A 21,153-nucleotide genomic window follows, 5' to 3' on the forward strand; every position below is an offset into this window, starting at 1 on the left:
CACATGAGCCAACACATGCCAAGTGGTTCCTATCAGCGCTGCATGTACCATGAATGTCACTTCCTTTCCTTTTGCTTTATCCACCAACTAACAGAGAGAACACCTGCTGTCTGCCAGAAAACTCCTGTCATTGGTCTTGATTCACAGCAGGTCCCCCACCTACTCCACTCTCCAGCCCTGATCTATGCTTCCAAGCCCTGCTGGATCCCTAAAACATGCATATCAGGCCTGCCTGGTGAGGCAGGAGACAGAGACAAGAAAAGAGAAGCAGGTTAGGATGACAAGGGATGAAGTCTCCCTCCCCAGGACAAGATGTTTAGCCAACTTTTCCCCCGTCTTGGCCGAGACAGGCTGGAAAGTTGCTCTCCTGAGGGCTCCCACCCAAAGATCCCACTCATACATCAGCCTTCAAGCAGGAACAGCTCCCACAGCTATAAGGAAGAGACATCTGTCCCTCCCCTTCCCACTGACACCCAGAATGAGTCTAATTAGATTGTCTCTGCTCTCAGCTGCCACTATGGTTGGTGCCATGGAAGTGCAGCAAGAGGGTGACGTGAGACACAGATGCCCAGAAATGTCAGGTATTTGCCAACCCCAGGGGTCAGGCACTTTGGCTGGGATGGAGAACCTGCAGTCAAACCACAGAGATCTGTAGAGGGTGGACAGTGAGTTGAGGCTCAGATAGGAACTGTTTTTCTGGAAGGAAGTGAATCGTTTTTCAAAACAGGCTCTGAGCCAAGCTAGCTTTTGAAATCTTATTCCCCAAATTTTGGATCTCTGATTAGAAATTATACCAGTCAGGGTCTTGGCAGCAAACAGAAACTCACTCATCTGGTATTTTTGAGGAGATTTTTAACGAAGGGACTATGATGGGTACACAGGGGTAGGCAGAATTCAGACAGCCCAGAGGGAATGTTGAGGAACCTAGGCACTAGCAACAGCAAGAAGCTGTGACCACTCCTAGGGCGAAAAGGAAAAAGGAAGAAAAAGTTGCTATCAGGATCCAGTCGAGAGCTGGGTTCTTTACAAGGGGCCACCTACCAGAAGCTGTGGAAAGAGATACATCCATCCATCACCAAAACCGCAACAAAGCAGGGAGGACAGGGTGAATTCAGACCCCCAGCATCTCTCTCCTCCCAAACTCCAACTCCCCCAACTGGCCAAACCTGACTAGAAGTTAAATGGCAAGAGCCCTGCAGTGCAGTCCATAGAGGTCAGGCTCGTGGGGCACAGAGCAGGGCAGAGAAAGAACCAAGACAGATATGAGCAGATGAAGAGTATCCAGGTGAAAAAGGGAAAAGCTCTCGATTTTGTCTTGGAGTTCCTGACCTGGGATCAAATCTTAACTGTAGCACATATTAGCTAAGTGACACTATGCAAATTCCTTATCTTTTCTAAACATCAGTATCCTTATTTAGAAATATCCTATTATCAAATTCAGAAAATTAGAAATAATATTTATAAATAGAATTTATAGTGCCTTGCACAGAAGTGGTAAACAATGACCTGGAAGTGGCTAAAAAAAAAAAAAAAAAAAAAAAAAAAAAAAATCACTGGCTTTGAGATCAGGTACTGGGTTTCCTATCCTGGTTCCTTCACTTTCTTGTGTGACTTTTGGCAAGCAGCTTGACCTATCTCAACCCAAGTGTGTCACCTGCCAAATAGGTATAAGAACATCTGCTTTCACAGAGTGACATTAATTAAATAACATATATGAGTAGTTTAGTTGCCCAGGCACAGTGGCTCATGCCTGTAATACCAACACTTTGAGAGGCTGAGGCAGGCAGATTACTTGAGGCCAGGAGTTCGAGACCAGCCTAGCCAACATGGCAAAACCCTGTCTCTACTAAAACACACACAAAAAAATAGCTGGTTGTGGTGGCGTATGCCTGTATTCCCAGCTACTCATGAGGCTGAGGCACAAGAATCACTTGAACTCAGGAGGAGGAGGTTGCAGTGAGCGAAGATTGCACCACTGCATTCCAGCCTGGGCAACAGAGCAAGACTCTGTCTCCAAACAACAACAACAACAACAACAACAACAGGAGTTTAGTACAATGCCTAGCACAGACAGTTCCAATAAATACTTATTATTGTCTTCTTCTTGTTGATAAAGATTGAGTAGAAAGTATGTCTCAGGTGTGCCTGGAGGCATATGATTTTCTCATCTTGACTTTGTTTCCCCTATCAGAGGCTGGTGAACTTGAATTTCAATGGTTCTTCACTCACCAGAGCCTCTTCTAGGATTGGTATTCTCTTCAAGCCAAGACCCATAGACCCAGGGTCAGCCAGACCAACAATCTTCCTATAAATTTGGCACCCACCCTCCACAATCTGGCTGTTCCCCCACCCCGAGAGGAGAGCAGCACTTGGATTATGGATCATGGAAGAAGGCTCAGCTGGACAAAAGAAATTTTGGCCCCTCCGTGTCCCATGTCATGATTTCCTCAAAGCACAGTGAATCTAGAGACACAGCCCTGAAGACCCGGGCTTTGAATGTCCTTTGCCAATTGAAGGAATGGGTGTGCTCTGACTCAGGCTCACATCTCGACTGTGAGAAGCTTGAGGACTGAGATGACCTAACCCACCTTGCTGCTCCTGCATCTGACACAGGGCCTTGATGATAGACCTGAGCACCCACAATATGCCAGGCCCTGGGCTACACCAGGTGTACTTCACTGAACAAAGCAGACATAATTTAATGTCCTCATGAGGCTTATAGACTGGCTGAGGAGTCCGAAATTTTACAAGTAATTACAAATGTTATCATTGTGATTGAAGTTAATGTAGGAGATCCTAGGAGATCCACTGCCAGTTAGAATGCACGAGGACCAATGTTCCCATCAATAACAGAATAAAACACCAGATAAACTCAATATTGTATTTCTCTTTAAAGTCACACAAGAGTGGTGGATGCAAAAAAGTTTAAATGAATCAAATGTCAGAGAGGAATGAGCCCTTCATCAGTGAGGAAAGAGCAACTGCTACTCTCATACCTGGGCCAATTGCCAGGTCTGGATATGTGTGGGTTGAGAAGAAGGCCTGCCATAGGCAGAGGAGCTTTGCTGGAACAAGGATAAACCAACCGAGCTTTTAGTGACAATGTGGGCTGGTGTGACAGATTGGAATCTCAAAGAGTCCAAGTGCAATAATAAATCTTTTGGCACAACAGTTCTCCCCGACAGGAATTGTGCTGAGCCAGCAGCTGTGGGGGAGGAGCTGGAAAGCAGAGATAGATCTTGCAGTCTTGTGCAGTGCTTAGGCTAAATCTGGAGATAAACTGAAATGTACTAAAGCTGCAAATCAACCTCCTCCTAGCCCAAATTCTGATAAGATCAATGGATAAGTCCCTCACCAGTGGCTGCATAGGAAGTTGGACACTGGAATAATGGAAGATGAAAGATATCTGTTATTTCATTTGAAATAAGGAGTAAACTAAAACTAAACAAGGTTTCAACTCAGCCCAGTTCAGCTTGATCATGGTGGGATCTGAATGATCAGCTTCTCACCCTAGCTTCCTGATAGGGAAAAGGGTGGGGGCTCTCTGGAGAAAACAAAATAAAATGTATCATCTCATTCAGTCTCTACTGTTCTTTTAATCAAAATGTCCAACACATAATTGAAAATTATGAGACATGCAAAGAAGCAGGAAAATGTGACCCATAATCAAGAGAAAATATAGTCAATAAAGATAGACCCACAAATGATTTAGACTTGGGAATGAGCAAACAAGAACTTTAAAATGATTATTATACACATATTAAAGAACTTTAGAAGAAAATTTGTGTAGATTAGTGGTCAGAGGGGGAATTTTGGAAGATAAATGAAACACTTATAAAAAGAACTAAGTGGAAATTCTAGAACTTAAAATTACAATATCTGAAATGAAGAAGTCAATGAATGGACTTAACAGCAAAGCAAACTTAGCAGAAGAAAAAATTAGCAACTCAAAAAGCAATCAATATAAAACCCTCAAACTGAAACACAGAGAAAATAAGGTATAAATGGAAAGAGTATGTTCTAATATACTATCTATTGACCTAACATATGTAATTGAAAAGGTAAAATGGAATTACTATGGGAGCATGTAACCCATCAGCATGTTCCCATTTTAGATCATTAATTGTGCTGCTCCTTTTGCCTGGAACGCAGATAGCCACATAGATAATTCCTTCATATCCCTCAAAATTTTGCTCAAATGTTTTCATCTCAGTGGAGTCTTTCCTGACCACTCTATACAAAATCTGCATTCACCTACATTTCCACTTATAGCTGGGATTTCTCCACATATTTGTTTTATTTTTTCCTTAACTCTTGTCACCATTCATAAACATATATTTTATTTACATTGGTTGTTTCTTCTTTCTTCCACCTTAATATATGTTCCCTGAGAAGTTTTTACCTGTTTTGTTGACTCTCCAGCACCTAGAACCTAGTAGGTGCTCAATAAAAGTTACTAATCAAATAACAATGAGAGTTAAACCTTCTCATATATAAAATAGGCATGAAGAAAGAACTTTAGGCTTTAACTGGAGAGACAAGTGTTTCAAGGCAGGTCCTTTTTAAATGCAAGTGGCAGAAATCTAACTAAAAATGACTAAAGTAAAAAATAAAAGATATTGGTTAATACAATTGAAAAATGCAGGGTTTCTTGCTTTAGACATGACTAGATCTAGACACTAAAATGAAATAACAAAAAAAAATGGCCTTTGTTTCTGGGTTCTATTTTCCCTTGTGTGAGCTTTATTCTCAAGCAGGCTTTCTCCAGGGCAGTGAGTGGTAAAGAAGACCCCACAAGCTCCAGCTTTGCATGCTTTGGATAAACCACTCCAGGGGAAGAAAGCTTCTTTCCCAACAGTGCCAGCAAGAACTTCAATGCTATGGTCATTGTCCAGACTTGAGTCACAATTTCTGCATAGATCCACTGTGACCAGGAACTGGGGTACTGTCACACTCCTACTAAACCACATGGCCTGAAAGTGGCAATTTGTCAAAGAAAAGTCAAGGCGCAATTTCCAGAAGAGGTAGGAAATACCAGGCAGGTAAAAACATGTGTCTATGTCCTTAAGAATCATCTGAAGTGTGGGGATTAGGACAAGCAAGAGTATATCAAGCAAAGACTTGTGGTAGGCGGAGCATGAAGAATTTTAGAAAAAAAATAATTTCTTTTTGGTTAGAAAGAGCAAGAAAAAGGTGGTGAGAAATGGGAAATTAAAGAGAAGACAAAATTTGGGGGCCTTGTCAAGAATGTTTAGAAGTTCGAATATAATACTAATAAATAGCAAAGGGAAGCCTTTGAAGTATTCAAAGCTGGAAATTTAAATGGTTAACTTTTGGTTTTGAAGAGATCCCATCAACTGTCCTATTTAGAATGGATCAGACAGAAATAAGACTGAAATCGACCGCCTGTTTGGTCGTCACAATTTTGTGATGTTTGGTGTCACAATTGTCTATAAGAGAAAGATGATGGAGACCTATGAAGGTAACAGTGGGGATGAACAAAGTAAAATTATTTGGGAGACAATTTGTAGAACACAATTTGAGAATGCTCTAGGAAGATTAGGGTTTATCAATAGCTCTCAAAGCCTTACCCAGAAGATCTCAAGCTCTCTGTCACTTCTATGCTCTTCCTCCATAGGTTATAAGAAGTTCTAGTAGGAAGACAATGCTGTACCTGCTGCTTCCTTTCTCCTCTCCTTCCCTAACCTCATACAGGGCAGATCCAGACAAGCATTCCCAGAAGTAGGTCCCTGCTCTGAAACCTATACGTAGAGGAGAGGTTTAAAAATGTTTAGATAGCAAAGGTAAGTGAAGAGAGCCCATGCTGGCACCACCAAGGGCAAGTATATTGCCCTAGAGTCAAACAGAGCCAGGTTTTATTCCTGCCTCTGCCACTTATTAGCTGTGTGCCCTTGAGCAAGTTACTTAACCTCTCTGAACCTTAGCTTCCCCATTTGAAAAATGAGTATATCACATTAGCTCACAGAGTGCTTATGAAATTTAAATGGCTTTGTGCATCTGAAGGCTGGGAACAGTGCCTGGCTCACAGAGTGAACTCAAAGGAGATTGGTTCCATTTTTCTCCCAATCTTTCTTCCTTAGATGCCTAAGGACGTATTCCCACCTATTTTCCTTTTCGACAGCAATCCTTCATCATGCCCCAGTTTTGTGATATAATTTTTAAAAATTAAATGCAAATAGTCAAGAGTCATCTAATTCATTACTTTCAGCTTCAATGACAATTACTAACTGTGCCAAGCCTCTGGCAGGACACTGGCAGCTGTTGGGCAGCTTCAGAGTATTGATTAGGCTCTCCTGGGCCACAGGTTCATATGTTTAGGCTAATAAAAAGGAAATAGCACTTATCAAATAGAAGGTTACACATATCCCTTTAACCACTGGGACATTTATGAGACCCCTAGACATTAGAAAGTTCCTAATGAGTTCCTAGCAACAAGCTGCTCCCCTTATCTCAGCCCCAACCCCCGCCTCAATTACACTCATACACTATACACACCTGGTGCTAATCATCCCCACTAGAGCTGGTGATTAGAAAGTACGGAGGGAATAAGGAAAGGATACCTGAAAACCCATGAGTGTGAGTGAGACCTGTGACTTACTTTTAACCAATAGAATGTAGCTAAGGCAATGGGATATACATGATTACATATAAGTGATTATGTGACTATGTTACATTAAATTGTAGTGCCCCTCTTGGTGGAGTCTCTCACTCTGTTGCTGATTTTGAGAGAGCAAACAGCCATATTAGGGAATGCTTTGTAGCAAGTAACTACAGGCAGCTTCCAGTTGCTGAAGATAGCGTTCACTAACAACCTTCAAGAAACCGGAATCCCCAGTCCTATAGCTCAATGAACTGACTTCTACCAAGAACTGTGAGTTTGGAAGTAGTTATTTCCCCAATCAAGCATCCAGATGAGAACCCAGCCCTAGCCATTACCTTAATGATAACCTTGCAAAGTACCCACCTAAGCCATGTCCACACTTCAAACCCATAGAAATGGTGAGATAATAAATGCAAGTTGTTTTAAGCCACAAGATTATAATAATATTATTACATAGCAGTGGATAACTGATATACATGGTAAATTCTAGAGGAATTAATTAATGAGGAAATGAAGAAAAATTTTAATCAGAAAAGGGGCAGACCAAGACAGTTTGATTCAACACACATGTATCTATCGAGGTTCTATGTAGGCAGAATACTAGCTGATTGATTGTGCTAAGGGCTGATGGAATGGTTTATTAATCAGGGTAGGCCACTGCTATAAGGAACAACCCCAAATCCTTCATGAGGATTCACATCAGAACCCAATGCCTGTCATAGTGAAATAAGAAGAGAACTTAGCTCTACTCCATGCAGTCATTCAGGAACCCAGCCTCCTGCCATCCTGTGGCTTCCCCATCCCCTAGCCTCAGAGTTTTCCACTGGAACCTCTGCATCCAGCTTGTAGACAGGGGGAGAAACAGAACATAGAGAACCATATGGGTGGTTTTTTAGTAAGGAGTAAAGCCAGAAAGTAGACAAGTCACTTCTGTCCTCATCAACTCAGGCACATGGTTTCTCCTGACTACAGGAAATGCAGAGAATTATAGCCTCACTCATGCCCAAAGAAAAAGGAAAGAGTCTGGTAAACCCATCCTAGTCTATGCTCTGGAAAAGGAATAATACTTTTTTTGAGACAAAGTCTCACTCAATCTGTCACCCATGCTGGAGTGCAGTGGCACAATCTCAGCTCACAGCCCACTGCTACCTCTGCCACCCAAGTTCAAGTGATTCTCCTGCCTCAGCCTCCTGAGTAGCTGGGATTACAGGCTACCAAGAACTGTGAGTATGGAAGTAATTATTTCCCCAATCAAGCATCCAGATGAGAACCCAGCCCTAGCACCACCCAGCTAATTTTTATAGTTTTAGTAGAGACAGGGTTTCACCATTTTGACCAGGCTGGTCTCAAACTCCTGACCTCAAGTGATCTTCCCACCTTGGTCTCCCAAAGTGCTGGGATTACAGGCATGAGCCACTGCACCCAGCCAGGAATAGTAAATGTTCAAGAATAATTCAAGCACAACCTTGACCTTAAGTAATTCACAATGTACTAAGGAAAGCAGACAAGTAGCAACAAACGATAATACATGACACAATATGAAATATTCTTAAGAGAGAGAGAAAAGTTGGGGAGAAGGACAGAGAGAAGAAACTTGATGTCATAGAAACTATGACCCAGGTTTCTTCACTTACATTCTCTGAGCTTATGTTTTCTCACATTTAAATTTGAGAAAATAACTGAATCTCTCAGTGCCTCAGTTTCCTCACCTACTAAATGAGAATAATAGTGCTTCTCTCAAAAGTTGGCTGTGGAGATGAGGTAATCCATGCAGATAAAATGCTTAGCACAGCATCCAACCCAAAGCAAGACTGTATATTAGCTGTTATTATTTATTATTATCATTATCATTATTATAAATTCAGGGGACCCAAAATGATTTGGGAGTGCTTCATAAAGTATAAAGAGTTTTTCTACATGTAGCAGATAGTTTTTATATTACCCCCAAGTGCTTCTGCTGCTCAGAATAACGGGAGATTGATTCTGGCCCTAGGAAATGTGGATAGGCTTCCAAGAGGAGGCAGCATTTAATCCAGACTTGGAAATGTCAGAACTGTCTTCATTCCACAGATGGGCTGCTGCCTGACAAGCTGGACAATGGTTGGCCTCTTCATTCTGGAGAGTTACAGACTGAGAGGGGAAGAAATGAAATCCACGGAATTCAGGGCTGGCTGCAAGGTGACCATGAGCACATTCACCAGCTCCTGATTAGAGGCAGATGTCACCACCACCCCCGTCTTTTCATGGCTTGGATGATTTAAAAAACAAATTTAAAAAGAAGCACCAGGTGATGCAGCAGGTAATAAACTTATGGAACTCATTTCCCCAGGAGGCTACTGAGGTGAAAATTTTAGACCATTTCCCAAAAAGCTTAGTTAAATTCATGAGTGATTGATTCCTAATGGATTATCAAAGCCTGTTAGGAAGGAAATCCTTAAACTTTAAGGTTGAAGTCTTGGAAAACAAGTGTGCTCTCTGATGAAACTTCTCTCTGCACCTCCGTCACAGACAAAATATTAGGCTGCATGTATCTCTCTGAGTTGACTCACTGTGACAATTCAGTTAGAGAGTCACTGCAAGGAAATGCCTGAAATAGCACTTGTGACCAGAGAGGGCCAGTACAGGGCACCTGCACCATCACTCTTCCTGACAGATTCATGGCAGACATCACTAGTCCATCCCAGCACCATTTCCCATGGAGCCCCATGATAGCTCCAGTCTCTTTCCCAGCATAGAAACAACTTGGCCATCCCTGATAGACCCCACACCTTTACTCAGGATGAAATGAGGCCCAAGGAGTGGAAGTCGTTGGTCCAAGATGTTTGCTCCAGGGTTATCCCTTTAAAATCTCTAGACAGGCAGGCAGGCTAGTGTGGGAGGCAAATAAAATCTGGTGTCCAGTCTCATGTCCATGCCTCTATCTCTTGTGATTCAAAGATGTACAGTCCTACAGGTCTTTCCCTCCTTTCATATTAATAAACCTGCTGTTCACTTTATATAACAGATGTCTGGACTTAGAGAATAATACACATGAGTCAGGAAGAAGAGGAGTAGAAAGAGGAAGAAGAGGGAGGAAGAGGTGAAAGAGAAGGAGAGAATCATGTTTGCACTGCATTTGACATTTATAAACACCTTTATATCAATCATTATTATATTTAATTCTATCTTCCCAGCTTCACAAAGAAAGAAAAACAAATGAGGCTCAAGGAGGCAAAGTGACTTGCCTAAGCTCTCACATCTCCTCCGAGGCAAAGCTAAAGTTCAAATCAGGCCTCTGTACTATGCTGAGCTCGTTTTTCACTCCCACGAACGAGGATTCATTTGGAAGTAAAGCTTTCCTCTAGGTGTCAAAAGCACCTGTCTTGCACATGGATTGAAAGGGCAAATCTCCTAGATCAAACGCTGTTTCCCAATAGCACGACCGATTCCTCTAGATCATGCTGTTTTGTCCCTGGCTCTCCTGCTGCCCAGAGAATGAAGACATATCTGTTGACACATTAGCAGAGAATGTCATACTATGACAGCTGTGGCTAGCATTTGGGTACCAGATGTCCACTATCTCCCAGGCCAGATCTCTGTCCCTCTCTAATGGGGATATCAGTGCTACTAGAAATTACATAATTAACAAACTACCTATTACTGACTCTCTGAACAAATATTTATTGAGTGTTTACTATGTTCTGGACCCGGGCCAGGCCCTGGGGGACAAAGGCAGGACAGTTCATGGAGCTTACATTAGAAGTAGTAGTAGTAGTAGTAGTAGCAGAATGGAGGATAAATAATGAACATGTTTATAAGTAAGTGAAGAAAATAACATCAGAAGTGATACATGCGATACAGAGTCACCGCAGGATTAAGTAGGGCATGCCTGCTTTGTACAAGGCTCTTTGAGGAGGTGACATTAAGCCGAGACTTTAAGGATGAAGAGGAGTCATTCATGTAAAGAGAAGACAGAAGAGTATCCCAAACTGTTAAGTACAAAGGCTCAGAGGCCACAGAGCTTGCGTTCAAGGAGTAGAAGGCCAGCAGGAAGCTAAAGCAAGATGAGAAAACCAAAGCCCTGGGAGTTGGAGCAATTTGACTACGATCTCACAGGCATTTTTGATGATGTAAGTTAGACATCCCCAAATGGATTGTGATATTATAAACAGTTTCCCCAGGTCTTTGTCAGAAAGCTGCTCCTCTGCAGCTCAATATTCACCTCTTCTCCCTGCTCAGTCCCCTCTTGGCATTCTAATTTTCCCAGAGTAATTTCACAGTAATTCCCAGGCAATTGACTGCAGTGTCACCAGCCAGAGACAATGAACTGAGCTGAGGTGGGCTACAAGGAAGGAGAGGACATGCTCTCTGGGCAAGAGAGTTCCTTTCTGCTCGCAAAGGACCTTCTCCAGCAGGAAGAACAGCAAAAGCAGGGGAAATAGCACATTAAATGACAGGATCAACTAGGCAGGTGGCTGGTTTGTTTTTCCAAGAGCATAAGCTAATCTCGAGAACTGGGTCTGGGGGCTGGGGGTGGAAGCAATCCTCTGGGTTCTCTTCATTCCACTTCTGCAAACTACTTCCTATGCAATTATTTTATCCCTTGCTCTGGGTTTATTTCTAACCTGTAGAAAAGCTCTTGTATCCAGTAGGCACCTAATAACCATCAGCAGAATGAATGAACAGGTTATGCACGGTAAGACAAGGATGCAAAGGTGTATAAACGTGTATTAGAGTGCTACAAAGAAACAGAACATACATATATATATATGGAGAGAGAGAGAGAGAGAGATTTAGTATGAGGAATTGGCTCACATGATTATGGAAGTTAAGTCCCATGAGCTGCCATGTGCAAGCTGGAGACCCAGGAAAGCCAGTGGTATAATTCCAGACCAAGTACAAAGGCTTGAGTACCATGGGAACCAGTGATGTAAATCCCAGTCCAAGGGCAGAAAAGGACCTATGTCTCAACTCAGAAGGCAGGAAGCAGAAGGGGTGAATTCCTCCTTCCCCTGCCTTTTTGTTCTATCCAGGTCCTCAGTGGTTGTATGATGCCCACCAACAAGGGAAGGGCAATCTATTTTACTGAGTTCACCAATTCAAATGCTAATCTCATCCAGAAACACCCTCACAAACACACCCAGAAATAATACTTAATCTGGGCACCCTTGATGGAATCAAGTTGACACATAAAATTAACCATCTCAAAGCCCATTCATTCATTATTCGTTATCAATAAGCACTATATGCCTGCTATATGTATGGCACTGTGCCGGACATGAAATAGGCGAAGCTAAAAGATGGAAAAGGTATTCATTCATTGACTCATTCAATTATGCAACCTATGTTGGGTACATGGACTAATGTTCTACAGCATTTTGTAGTTACATGGCTTCATTTTATCGTTGCCATTTAATAGCACAGTCCTTGGAGTCAATCCTGAGTTCAAATCAGGTCTGACCATCTGGACAACCTTGGGCAAGTTACTTAACCTCTCAGTTTCACTATCAGAAAAATGGGAATAATAATACATTTCTTCCTGTGTTATTATAAGTCTTCAAGCAATAACATGAAAGGCGCGTAGCAGAGATCTTCACACATGGTAAGTGCTCAATAAATGGTAGCTAGTCTCATTATTATAATGTATGTTATTTTTTATCCTCCTGTCAATACTTTGAAGATGGTATTTTTTCCTCATTTTACAGGGCTGAACATCATAGAAAGTTACATGGCCAAATATCTCAAGGAACCAGAACTAAGCTGAAGCCTTTGCCATCCATGGCAATGATATCTCTAAACTCAGGCCTTCTGATCCAAATAAAGCATTTGAGAGGCTTATTAGACACCATAGTAGCAAGCTTCACAATTGAGGCTCACTTTATAGGTGGAGTCACTGAGGCCAGAAAGGTTGAGCAAATTGTCCAAGGTCAACAGTCTTGGTGGAGCTGGGAATCAAATCAAAGTTTTTTGGGTTTTGAGGTTCTTACTATGTGACAGACAAGATGCTCAACTCCAAAGATGTTCAATTAAATATGGCCCAGGCCCTACCCTTGAGAACACTCAATCTAGGGAGGTGTGGGCAATTAGAATGGAGATGTATCTTTCTGAGAAGAAAGATTCTTCAAGAATTTGACTGCAGTCTTCACATGTATGTGAAGCACTGTCCTTTGAAAGGCAAAGTAAAAGGTAGCAACATTGACTTTGGGTCAGGCAAACCCAGGTTCAATTTCCACCTGTTTCACTCTCAAGCCTTGTGACCGTGGGCAAGTCATTTAACTTGATGGGCATTTAACTTGCTGAGCAAACCTCAGTTTGTTCATCTCTAAAATGGACATCATAACAACACTTACCTCCATATGCTGCCCACAGCCCATCAGGAATGGGCTCCATCTTTAGTTCTGCCCCTTCCCCCAGGATTTAAGTCTAAGTATAGCAGAGACTCCAGGGATCTTGTTCATTGTACTATGTCTGGCACACAGCACAGGCACTATGTGGATGGAGGAGGGTGACCACAGAGAGGCATCCCAGGCAGAGGGGAAAGCATGATAAAAATCATGAAGGTGTAAAACAAAGGGGTGTATTCAGAAAACTGGAAATAATGAGTAGGTATGGCTGCACCTACGAAGGAGTATGGCAGAGGGAGTGGGCAGGGATGTTGGCAATGAAGGGGAAGGTGGGAACCTGTGGGCTGTGATGCAGACCTGCACTTTACCCCCAGGTTCCTTACCTTGAGTTCTGTGTCGAGTCTGTTCATCCCTGTATTTCTCACGAGCAGGCTGGGCCAGACACTGTGAATTGTCTACCCAAAGACTATTTATAACCAATTCCTCCTTGTCTTTCTCTATTTCAAAGGTTGAGAAGGGTAAAATAACCTATTTCCCACCTGCCTGGCGAGCCGTACACACAGCTGTGGCCAGCGAGATGTAGCAGAAGGCCCAGGGAATGTTTTTCCTTCTAGAAAAAGTCGTGTGTGTGCGTGTGTGTGTGTGTGTTTATGCTGTGTGTCCGTGTGTGCATGAATGTATGTATGTTGCCCTTTTCTCCTTGGTGCTGCTTGTCCCTTACCCCTTCTTTCCTACTGGAAGACTCCTAGGGATGCAACAGCCATGGTGCAAGTAACTATGAGGTGACAAGCATAAGAGTACAGGCCTATGTGGTAAGAAAGGCAAAGAAGCACTTGGTCTATTTGACAAATAATCCTTTATGTGTTTAAGCCACTATGGAGGTGTTTTTCTATTACATGTAGCCAAAAGCAATCCTGGTTCATGCAAGGACTTCCTAGCCACCCTATCCGGGTAGCCCTACTTGGACAGATCTTTGCTGATTCCTCTTATCCTTGGACCAGTCTTCTGTATGTTTCCAACTGGGCTCATCAAGATGCAACCCCTGCCCCCATAAGGTTTAGACTTGAAGTCCTTCCACATCATGATCCTGGTTTCGTGACCAAGACATTTATTTCCTTTCATTATCAAGGTGAGATGTAAGACAGAAATGACTTACCGACTGATGCGCGGCCTCTGTTGTGTGGCTTTGTCTCACGCTGTTTGGGCTCCCAGCTTCCTGACTGCTCCGTCTGCCACGCTGAAAACACTGCCACTCCCAGGATACCAGGCTTAGAAGAAGCCTTTCAGGGAATTGTGCTGGAGCAAGAGCAAATCTCAATATGTTTATCCTTATGTTTTTTCTTTTCTGCATTGCCTAGAGGATAATTAGGATTATGATAATCACTTTACTGTATTTTTTTTTAACTTCTACAATAAGCTCTTTGGAACCAAAGGGAAGAGCCCAGAGGGAAGATGGACATGGAGCTTATGCCGTAAGGACAGACCAGAAACAGAAGGCAGAGAGTCAGGCAGCCCTGTCACCAGGGAAACCAGAGGAGGGTTTGTGGTGTCAGCAAAAACTGACAAAGACTTGGAAATGAACAAAACCAAGCACTGGGCATCCTTTCCCTGGAGTTCGGTGTATTATCCCATGGATCTCCAGGGATTACCTACTCTTACCAGGATGAGTACCTTTGGCCGACTTCAATCAGCTGGGTTATTTTACAGCTCTCTATGGTTAGAAGTTATAGAGAGCTCATAGTAATGCAAATGATTCTTGTCCATAGCAATGAAAATGAATTTTATTGGGAAAAATATAATCCCAATCATTACATTTTATTGCCCAAGAGCAGTGGATCTCAAAGTGTCACCTGGGTACATCAGATTGCCTGAGACACTTTCGAGGAGCCTGTTAAGTGAAACTATTTTCATAATAATAGTAAGGCACTATTTGCCTTTTTCACTCTCATTTTCTCATGAGTGTACGGCGACGTCTTCCAGAGACTACATGACTTGTGATACTTTTAGTATTGCTCTGACAGCAAATGGAATTTGCACTTGTGTGTTCTTGTGTTTTAAAAATGTCTCAGTTTTAACTTCTAAAACAGCAAATATTGGGCGGGCATGGTGGCTCATGCCTGTAATCCCAGAACTTTGGGAGGCCGAGGCGGGTAGATCACTTGAGGCCAGGAGTTCGAGACCAGCCTGGCCAACATGGCAAAACCCTGTCTCTACTAAAAATGCAAAAAAAAAAAAAAAAAAAAATAGCCAGTCATGGTGGCACATGCCTGTAATCCCAGTTACTCAGGAGGCTGAGGCATAAGAATTGCTTGAACCCAGAAGGTGAAGGTTGCAGTGAGCCGAGATCGCACCATGGTGCTCAAGCCTGGGTGACATAGACTCTGTCTCAAAATAAATAAATAATTTTAAAAACAGCAAATATTGATAGATATAACGCACATAAACAAAAGCTCTTTGAGAAATCCTCAATAATTTCTAAGACTGTAACAATAAGCCAAAACCAAAAAGTTTGAGAACTGCAGCCCTGTAGAATATGAACTAATTTAACTAATTTTGCATCGATCAGCAAATTTATTTCAGCATCCCTGATTGGTGTGTGTGTGTGCATGTAGGTGTGTGTGTGCATGTGTGTGTGTTCTCCTTGAAACTGTTTTAATGTCTTACTGATCCTTTATTAACTGAGTTAAATAAAATCTTATTTATTTTATATCTGAACGTCATGTTTTCAACTTTTTGAAAAATGATGCTCAAATGCTAGGCTTGGAGTAGAAGAAGGAGATGTGAGTTGTGGCCAAGAAGAAGACCAAAGAACCAAGACCATGTGGAGGGCACCCAGGCAGCCTGGGATGGGTCTCATATGCTCTTTGTGCCCAACAGCACGGAGCCACGTAGGAGTCCGGTCAATACCCCAGACTATGCCTCATGGTTCAAGCAAGGACAGCACTTGAATGAAGTCCTGCCTAGCAGCCCAGGTCCCCCATGGACTATCCAGCAGGAGGACTCCAGCCACACCCAGAGGCTTTGCTAAGCCTATCCAGATTTTCTGACATGGAAATCCCACTTTTCAATGGCCCTGTGTTTTAGTAAGCCCCTTCAAAACAAAAGACAAAGCTCTTGACACCCAGAGCAGGTGTAGAAGGGAAAGTCTTGCTCCCAGTCCTAGAGTAAAACTGGGCAATATCACACCATCCAACTACATGGCCCAATCCCCAGAAAAGGCAAGAGACCTGCCCAAAATAGCACAGACTCTTGGAGGAGGAGACAGGAGCAAAATGCAGGCACCTGTCTCCCAGCCCAGGGCTCTTGCTCCTGCTTTCTACTGTCTCATTATGCCGACAAATCTACTAACACATGCACTCAATTTTCCTAGGAGTCAATACCTTTGTCAAGGCTACCAGAGCTCCCAAGAGGAGACAGGATGTGGATTTTGTAAGCTCCATCACTGGCTCTTCTCTCTTTGAGCAGTCCTTATCCTCACTGAGCCTCAGTTTCCTCACTTGATTGTGAAGATGGTAAGAGGAATAAAACAAACTAGCCAGGCGTTGAACCCACAGGAGTTGCTGAGCAAACATTTGCTGACTCAGAATCCTTTTCTCTTTAAATTAATTCCTGCCTATTGCTCTCCAGCCTGAATCCAAGTGCTGGCCAATGGAGAGGTACCAGCAGTGCAAGGAGAGCGGGTGGGAGCCAGGAAGATAAAGAAGGAGCGGCCGGGCTGGATGGAAATCACTCCTGGTCAAATGGAGTCATGTGGTATGGAAAACTTTTAAAGGAATCCCTTAAAATGTGTGTTTGTGTGTGTGTGTGTGTGTGTGTGAGAGAGAGAGAGAGAGAATGTGTGACACCCCCTTAGTGTAGCAGATATAATATTATAAATGTGTGAGTATTCCTGTAGTCCTCTCCCCTCAGATGCTAAAAGCGGGGGATTCTTGCCTGCAATCTCAGCCTACATCGCTCCTTTGCTGGGGAGAATTTAGGATAATGGGTGAGACAGAGAGAATTTAAGGACTCCTGAGAGGCTACAATAATCTAGATAAAGGGTTGGCAAACTATGGCCGTGGGCCAAATACAGCCCTTGACCTGAGCTAAGAATGGTATTTAGATTTTTACTTTTAATTTAATTTAATTTTATTTTTTTGAGACACAGATTTGCTCTATCGCCCAGGCTGGAGTGCAGTGCCGCAATCTCGGCTCACTGCAACCTCCACCTCCCAGGTTCAAGCAATTCTCCTGCCTCAGCCTCTCAAGTAGCTTGGATTACAGGCACCTGCCATCACGCCCGGCTAATTTTTGTATTTTTAGTAGAGACAGGGTTTCACCATGTTGGCCAGGCTGGTCTCGAACTCCTGACCTCAAGTGATCTGCCTACCTCAGCCTCCCAAAGTGCTGGGATTACAGGTGTGAGCCACTGCACCTGGCAGGTATTTAGATTTTTCAATTGTTGAAACAAAATCAAAACAAAGTACTGTTTCATGGCATGAAAATTATATAAATTTCAAATTTCAGTGTACACAAATAAAGTTTTAATGGAACATGGCCACGTTCACTAATTTAAATATTGTCTGTGGCTGCTTTGAGGCTACAGTGGCAGAGGTGAGTAGTTGCTACAGAGACCATGTGGCCTGCAAAACCTAAAATGTTTACTCACTGGTCCTTTAAGGAAGAAGTTTGCCAACCTGATCTACACAATAAGCCGAGAGAGAGGAAACAGAATGCAGGCAGAGCGTCAGGAAGAATGTGAAGGAGGGAGGTGGGAGTTAAGGGGAGGCAAAGATATCTGGGGGTGAGTGAAGAAGCCACCATCTCCATGAAAATACTGAGAGAGAGAAGCAGCATTAGAGAAAGAGAGAGAGGATCTCCAGGATGTTTCTATATTTTAAGAATACACCAGCCAGACACAGTGGCTCACACCTGTAATCCCAGCACTTTGGGAGGCTGAGGCAGGCACATCACTTGAGTCCAGGAGTTTGAGTCTGGGCAACATGGCAAAACCCTGTCTCTAAAAAAATACAAAAAAAAAAAAAAATTAGCCAGGCATGGTGGCACGCACCTGTAGTCCCAGCTACTCAGGAGGCTGAGGAGGGAGGATGGCTGTAGTTTCAAAGGCAGAGGTTGCATTGAGCCCAGATCGTACCATTGTACTCTAGGCTGGGTAACAGAGTGATCTTGTCTCAAAAAAAAAAAAAAAAAAAAAAAAAGTTGGTAAAGTTTTGTTGATATGGATAGAAACATCTGTCATAAAAATCAGAAAACATATATGAGAGTAATGTATGTCACCAAATTCAAGACAGTAATTCCCTCTGGGAGAAAAGGAGAAAAGGGAGATAAAGCTATATCTGTCATATATTGAGTCTTTCAAATTAAAATATTATATATTTTAAGAAAATAAGCTGTTAAGAAATGAAAGAAGAAAAGGTTAATTAGTGATACAGATGAAACAACAAGAAGTGATTTTTTTTTTTTTTTTTTTTTTTGTCATAGTCCCTGATGTCCAGGACTAGGGAAGTAAAAGTCCAAGTGAACTTCTTGGTCCTAGGCTCCTCTACACTATTTTTTGTTGTGGTTGTGGTAGTGGTGGTTGTTAGGCTATGTACTATATTTTGCAGCGAATCTAAGACATACATCTTTTTCACATTTTAACAACTCTGAAATAGGGCTGCATTTTACAATGGGTGGTACAAGATAACTAAATTGGCAGAGTTTTTTCCTTCCTTGGTGCTACAAAAAAATAATGATTTGGCCGGGCACGGTGGCTCATGCCTGTAATCCCAGCACTTTGGGAGGCCAAGGCAGGTGAATCACGAGGTCAGGAGATTGAGACTATCCTGGCCAACATGGTGAAACCCCATCTCTACTAAAAATATAAAAATTAGCTTGGTGTGGTGGTGCACACCTGTAGTCCCAGCTACTCAGGAGGCTGAGGCAGGAGAATCGCTTGAACTTGGGAGGTGGATGTTGCAGTGAGCCGAGATTGGGCCACTGCACTCCAGCCTGGCGACAGAACGAGACTCCATCTCAAAAAAAAAAAAAAAAAAAAAAAGTGATTCATTTTATAATCAGTAGTATATTAAATCTTCTTTCAAAGGGATAAATAAATAAAGATTCTGTTCTTCAGCATTCCATTGAGAGACCAGGTGAGAAATGAAGCACTGTTGGTTTCCTTTTGGAAAGGTGGGCTTTTTTGAGTGAGACACTGTATTGAGACAGGGCCACAGGCAGCCCCAGGATTTACCTGTTTAATTACCTTATGGGAGGAGGAGAAGAGGAGAGTTTGAGTCATATACTGTTGTTTGAGATTATCTCTTCCTAGAAAACAAAGAGAGTAAAAGTCATACTGAGTTGCTTTGATTTAGAAGATGTGATGAATCGGAGAAAGCTCTGTGCTGGTCAGCAGAACCCAACCTGGGAAAAATATCTGTCCTAATTCCTAAGTGTTATTAAACTTTGTCTCCCAGAGTAAAATAAAGTACAGAGTCAATAGTAATTAAGCCTTCTTTCCTCTGAGTGGGTCTTAGAAGTAAGGGATTCTATAAGAAACAAGTCCCTACTTCCTGATACAACCATCCCGTGGGAGAGAAAGCAGAGAAAGCAAACTGTGCTCTGTTGAATAGAACTGGGAGCAGAGGAGGGTGAGGGTTTGGGAAGGCTTGAGCTGTAGTCAGAGGTCATGGCTGCAGAAGGATACACAAAATCCATCCTGTTCAGATGAAACTCTGAGAATCAGCTCCTTCATCCTTGCTACCATGTAGGAGCCTTGGAGCAGAACTTAAAAGAATGAGGCATGATCCTCAAGAAGCTATGAATATGACATCTGTCATCAGCCACACCCATCCCAAGAAGAACAAGGTTCAAACCCTGAAAGTCTTCTCTGATGCCAGAAATGAAATACTGAGGGGGCAGGCAGCCTTTGCAAGCCAGATAAGGAGGTGTCATTGCCTTTAAGTGTTGAATTCAGTAGACCCACATGGGTAATTTATGGATTCATTCATTCAGCACACATTTTTTGAGCACTTACTATATGCCAGGCACTGTTTTAGGTACCTGAGACACAGCCCTTTCTTAGTGGTTCTTACATTTCTCCAATTCAAACACCATATAAATTACCTCCCTTAATTCTCTATTATTAGTAGTAAACAGTAGAGCTGGGATTTGAATCCACAGTATCAAGATTCAGAGTCTGTTCTTAACTACTATGCTATATCACCCCTCCAGATGGAAATTGAAATTAAAATACTGCATCTGAAAATTGTTATGCTCTCTTAGAAGTCATTCTAAAACAACCGATAAAACCCTGGGTTTTGGAATCATTGGGAATTAGAATTCCTTCCTTTCTGCTGGCCTCTGATCTCTGTAATGACAGAGACCATATCTGGCTTGAGACTGTTGTGTTCCAAAGCATCAAGCCTAGCACATACTAGGAACTCACTAAATATTTGTTGACTGACTGAATGAATGAGTTCATATACCAGTGGTAGGATCTTGGAAGAATGACCTAATCAATCTACCCTTAGTGTCTTAGTCCACTTCTGTTGCTATAACAAAATATATTAGACCGGGTAATTTATAAACAATAGAGGTTTTATTGCTCACAGTTCTGGAGACTGAGAAGTCCAAGATCTAAGCACCAGCAGATTCACTGTCTGGTGAGGGCTAACTCTCTGCTTCAAAGATGGTGCCTTCTTGCTGCATCCTTACATGGTGAAAGGGGCTAAAAAGCTCTTTTATAAGGGCTCAGCGTTCATGACCTAATCATCTGCTAAAGGCCCCATCTCTTTTTTTTTTTTTTTTTGAGACAGAGTCTCGCTCTGTCGCCCAGGCTGGAGTGCAGTGGCACAATCTCGACTCACAGCAAGCTCCGCCTCCTGGGTTCACGCCATTCTCCTGCCTCAGCCTCCCGAGTAGCTGGGACTACAAGCACCCACCACCATGCCTGGTTAATGTTTTGTATTTTTAGTAGAGACGGGGTTTCACCATGTTAGCCAGGATGGTCTCGATCTCCTGACCTCGTGATCCGCCCGCCTCAGCCTCCCAAAGTGCTGGGATTACAGGCATGAGCCACCTCGCCCAGCCAAGGCCCCACCTCTTAATACCACTGCACTAGTGATTTTTAACATATGAACCTGGAAGGCAGGACATGTATAAATATATTCAAACAATAGCAATCAGGTATTCTGCATGTATCATTATTTCCTTACAGAGCCACCGTAT

At 42.6% G+C, this 21,153-nt stretch overlaps 1 long non-coding RNA gene across 4 annotated transcripts in view; it reads right to left on the reverse strand.

Annotated features, from left to right (window-relative positions):
• LOC103786605 (uncharacterized) overlaps positions 1-14,547 on the reverse strand; it is a 271,965-nt gene extending 257,418 nt beyond the window's left edge. For 2 of the 4 annotated variants that reach the window (XR_008622629.2, XR_010111821.1), the window contains exon 1: positions 14,102-14,544. This is a non-coding gene — a long non-coding RNA (uncharacterized LOC103786605). Of the gene's footprint in view, positions 1-14,101 lie in introns of all 4 variants that reach the window. The other 2 variants (XR_612342.4, XR_008622627.2) reach the window with 2 other exon arrangements.
• Between the last annotated feature and the right edge of the window lie 6,606 nt (positions 14,548-21,153).

Source organism: Pan paniscus, chromosome 23 (genome assembly GCF_029289425.2).
Source record: "Pan paniscus chromosome 23, NHGRI_mPanPan1-v2.0_pri, whole genome shotgun sequence".
Lineage (NCBI taxonomy): Eukaryota > Metazoa > Chordata > Mammalia > Primates > Hominidae > Pan > Pan paniscus.